This window comes from Pelecanus crispus, chromosome 12 (genome assembly GCF_030463565.1).
Source record: "Pelecanus crispus isolate bPelCri1 chromosome 12, bPelCri1.pri, whole genome shotgun sequence".
Taxonomy (NCBI): domain Eukaryota; kingdom Metazoa; phylum Chordata; class Aves; order Pelecaniformes; family Pelecanidae; genus Pelecanus; species Pelecanus crispus.
In genome coordinates this window covers 14,726,659-14,731,740 of record NC_134654.1, presented here as the reverse complement: position 1 = coordinate 14,731,740, position 5,082 = coordinate 14,726,659, and the positions used below count along the sequence as shown (strand labels likewise).

Below are 5,082 nucleotides of genomic sequence, written 5' to 3'. Positions count from 1 at the left end.
CAGGCTAGGGGCGTGACTCAGGGAGTGGGGCTGGTATGGTTCTGGGGCTGGGGGAAGCAGAGCGGGGCTGGGGGTGTCCCAGGGAGTGGGGCTGGGCAGGGGCTCAGGGAAGTGGAGCAGGGCTTGGGGGAGTCACCTGCGGAGTGGGGCTGGTGTGGTTCTGGGGCTCAGGGAAGCAGAGCGGGGCTGGAGAGTTCCTGGGACTCAGGGGAACAGAGCAGAGTTTCACCTGTGGCTGGTCCTTAGCAGTAGAGGGGTACCCCAGGGAGGAGCCCCACCAGCCAGCCAGAGCTGGGCTGGGTGACACTGGGCTGCCCAGCTGGCTGGGCAGGGTGCCCAGGAAGGCACGGGGCAGTAGAGAAACTGCAGTAGGGCAGAAGCTGGCCCTGGTGCTAAGGCACAGATGTGCAAGCAGCTTCTGGGACAGAAGCTCAGTTCTTGTGGTCCCAAGAGAAATTCACATGGGACAGAGCTGGTCCTCTGGGTCTGAGGCTGTGCCAGAGCAGGTGCTGGTAACTGAGCCCTGCAAGAGGAAGAGCTTCAAGAAGTTCAAGCTTAAATTATCACATATTGATTATGAAGGCACACACAATCTGTCCAGAGGTTTACTTGAAGAAACCAATGACGCAGTCAAGCTGTGGAGGTAAAGGGATCAATCAAAGAGACAGTGCAGCTAAACTGAAGCAGAAGAAACAGCAAGGTGAGGAAACAGGAGGTCATGAATACTTTTTCTTTCTTTTTCTTTGGCTGGTCCCTGGAAAAAATGCAAGTGACTTAGCAGTGGTGAGAGAGAACAATTTTGAAGTTGTGGGGAAGTGGGAGGAGAGAAATAGAGTGCATTCCTTCCTAGGGAGAGGAAGTGCAGGGACTCCTTCCTGCTGCTGCTCTACATGCCCCTTTCAGGAACTGCTGTTCTGATTCTTCTCTTTCCCCTTGGGGTCTCCCATGCCTGACCCACAGTCCTCAAGAGCAGGAGAACTTCTTGACCAGATGGGGCTGGTTGTGGCCCACAGCCCAGGCTCTTGTCCTGCTCCAGGAAGGTGTGGGAGCTGGAGTTCCTCAGTAGGAAAGGGGTTCCCTCCTGATGTGAGGGCAGTGCAGTGGGTGTCTGCTCCCTTCTCCCTTGTCTGTCGGAGAGTACTGGGATATGGGGTGGACGGTAAGTGTTAGAGCATGAACCCATGTGCTTTCCCTTTGGTTGTGTCCAAGGAGGCTCTGGTGGTACCTGCCTGGGACCCTGTGGTTCAGGAGTCTGGAGGAGCCCAGGGATGATGCCTTTGGCCCCATGAGCAGAGAGGAAAGAGAGGCTGCAGGGGATCCTAGACTATTGTGCTCAGCACAGGTGTGTATCCTGATATAGTTTCAAGAGAGACAGGGAACAGAGTTCCTGCTTTTGGTCTTTATAGCCTTTATGGCCTAAAGCCTGTGGGACCTCCTCATGGGGTGTCTCAGATGAACGGCTTACAAGAAGATGCGGTGCTTGAATCCTGTTTGTCTCAGTAGCCCAGTCTTGTGGAAGAGACAAATAGAAGTTCCCTGGCCTTTGTGTTCTGAGTGAGGTAGGAAGAAAACACAGTATGTTTTCAGGCTTTTGCTTTTCTTTGAAACACCAGAATTTGGTGCTCTTGGTTTTAACTAGAGAATTTGGGTAGGGAGAATGAAGGTCTAGGGGCTAATCCCAGCCCAAGGCATGGAGGGAGGACCTAAGCAATGGAAGAGGAAGAATTTTAGCTCAATGTTTTTTCCTGTCCCTTTCCATAAATGACTGCAGAGTGTCCCTTCTACTGTCCTTCCTTTTGATTCTATTGTGTCTGCCAGCCTGGCATGCTGTGTGAGACTCAGAAGCCAGATCCTTTCCCAGACCTTCAGTCACAGAGCAGTTTGGGTACCTGCTGTGTGTCCAGCACACAGGTGTACCTGCATAGGCACCTGTTACAAAGCCCTGTTGAATGAGCCAGTGTGGAGTCCTTCATGCTGAGCCAGCAAGGGCAGAAAGTTGCTCATGGAACTAAGAAAGCTCTTAGAGCAAGTCTCAGCTGAGACCTCCAGGAAAGGCAACAAGGAGCAGAGGTGTCAGGCCTGATGTTTCTTGGAGAGAAATATTGGCAGGTTGAAAGAACTCTGGGATCTGCCTGGATATTCAGGGGGTGGGGAGCACACAGTGCTGATGTGCCAATGTCAGTAGCAAATCACTGACTTTGCAGTGTCCTTTGGGATTTTAGGCAAGCTTAGGCAAGGACTGGGCCCAGGAGGAATCCACTGCCCCTGAATATTGTCCATAGGACGCTGCTGTATGACAATGCTAATACACACGTTCAATTCCCGTTTCAGATCTGGGTCCTGGAACATTAGGTAAAGGGAATTGCCACTTCAGCAGAAACCATTATTCTATGTACTGGTGTCTCAGCCAGGAGACAACAGCGCACAATCATCTGTCCACATGCAAAGGACACTTCAGATTATCCTTCCCTTGCAGAGTTTGAGAGAAGAGAGGTAATTTGATGGGCGATAGCTAAGCAACTTTCATTATTACTCGTTTATTCCAGTGGAGATTGGTCAGAGCACTGTTAATCATTCATCTTCCATTTGAGAAATGAAACTGGAAGCCCCCTTCCTTAGTAGAGATGCCACAATGCTTTATAAAAAGAGGAGTATGCTTAGCAACTCTATTCCAACTAAATCCTCAGCCATCTTTCCCATGAAAGCATTCTTCCTCAATGGGTCCCATCCTCCCAACCTGACTGCACCTAATGGAGAGGTGTAAAGAGGAGCTGGTCACACCCCCCCACCTTCCTTAAGTAGAGCATAGAGATGGCTGTTCAGAGCAGTGTTCAGCATGAGCCATTGTTAAGGTCTTTGGAAGTCATGTAAAACAAGTGCAGTGTAGTGGTACTGCGTTGTTGGAGTAGTTTTAATAACAAGGAAATAATGGGAAATCTGCATTTACTAGGGACGTGTACTTATGTTTCTTAGTGGTTTAGATTACAGGCAGAAGTGCAGAGACAATGTAGCAAGAGAGTTCCTTACATTTAGAGGTGAATGCTTGTCTAGGCGAGAATGTGACTCTAAGCAGCAAATATACGAAGCTGATGATGGTTGCGAACCCTCTGGGGAGAAGTGAACAAGAACATGAAGACCTGGGTCTAAGAGAAAGATATGCAGAAGTCAGAAGGGAAGATGCTCACCTTGCAGTTACTGTGGAAACACTTTTTCAGCCTGATGAAAGAGGTCAAATGCCACAGATCATTGTGCTGCTGGGTGGTGCAGGGATTGAAAAGACAGCGACAGCAAGAAAGATCATACTAGACTGGGCAAGAGGAGCCATTTATGCACAATTTTACTGTGCTTTCTACATAAACTGTAGAGAAATCAACTTTTCCCAGCAGGCAGATATGCTGAGTCTGGTGGATCTGATCTCAGCTTGTTGTCCTTGTGGAAAGGCACGACCTGAAGCAATCCTGGCTAGTCCCAAAAAAACCCTGTTCATCACTGATGGCTTTGATCAATTGAGGTTTTCCTTGGATCAGCCAAAAAAAAAAAAAAAACAAAACTGTGTACTGACTGTGGTGAAAGGAAGCCAGTCAAAATCATTCTGGGAAGTTTATTTCAGAAAACTGTCCTCTCTCAGTCCTCCTTGCTCATCACTACAGGACCAACAGCTCTTCAAAGACTGGGGCAGTGTTAAAAGGAGGAGATTATGCAGAAATAATGGGCTTTTCAGATGCTAAGAAGGAGGAATATTTCCACAAGTTCTTCAGGGATGAAGAAAAATCAATAAAAGCCATTACCTTTGCCAAAAGAAATGACACTTTCTTTGCCATGTGCCTTGTACCCATCATGTGTTGGACCATCTGTACTGCCCTTGAACAAGAACTTAATGAAGGGAAAGGTCTTGTCCAGACTTCTAAAACAACCACAGAGCTGTACATGCTGTACCTTTCCAACTTATTCAAGTGTGGGAGTGATGATCTGAAACAGGATATGAAGAAGTTCCTGAGCAGATTTTGCTGCATGGCTGCTGATGGAATCTGGAAGTGGAAGACCCTGTTTCTTGAAAAGGAGATTGAGGTGTATGGCTTACATCACCCAGTCCTCTCCCTTTTACTGAATGAGAGTGCTCTAAGAAACTATGAAGTGTGTGAGTGTTTACAGCTTCCTTCACCTGAGCTTTAGAGAGGTTTTTGCAGCATTGTTCTATGCACTGGAGGACAATGAGGAAACAGGAGAATTGGGGACACTAGGGAAGGATATAAAGAAAGTGTTAGAAAAATATAGTGAGTACGATACAAATTGGATATTAGTGGTAAGATTCCTGTTTGGCTTGTTAAATGAGGAAACAAATAAGTACCTGATAGAAAGAACTGGGTGTAAAATCTCACCTAGAGTTAAGGAAGACTTACTGAAGTGGATTCAAATAGGCCAAGGAACATCTTCATGTTCTGGTGGAGTGATTCACATCTTGAATGTATTTCACTGTTTGATATGCAAGAAGGAACATGTCATGGTTTAGCCCTAGCCAGCAACTAAGCACCACGCAGCCGCTCACTCACTCCCCCTACCCCAATGGGATGGGGGAGAGAATCGGAAGAGTAAGAGTGAGAAAAAACTCCTGGGTTGAGATAAGAACAGTTTAATAATGGAAATAAAGTAAAATAGGAGTAGTAATAAAAACAATATAATAATAACAGTAATAATAATATACAAAGCAAGTGATGCACAATACAATTGCTCACCACCAGCTGACCACCCAGCCAGTTCCCGAGCAGTGATCGCTGCCATCTGGCCAACTCCCTCCAGTTTATATACTGAGCATGACATCATATGGTATGGAATAGCCCTTTGGTCAGTTTGGATCAACTGTTCTGGCTGTGCCCCCTCCCAGTTTCTTGTGCACCTGGCAGAGCATGGGAAGCTGAAAAGTCCTTGACTAGCATAAGCAGTACTTAGCAACAACTAAACCATCAGTGTGTTATCAACATTCTTTTCATACTAAATCCAAAACACAGCACTGTGCCAGCTACTAGGAAGAAAATTAACTCTATTCCAGCTGAAACTAGGACATTGGCTCACTTTGGCCTCCAA

At 47.1% G+C, this 5,082-nt stretch overlaps 1 pseudogene; it reads left to right on the top strand.

Annotated features, from left to right (window-relative positions):
• The first annotated feature begins 461 nt into the window (after positions 1-461).
• Positions 462-4,510, top strand: LOC142594716 (NACHT, LRR and PYD domains-containing protein 3-like; annotated as a pseudogene).
• Positions 4,511-5,082: the final 572 nt, after the last annotated feature.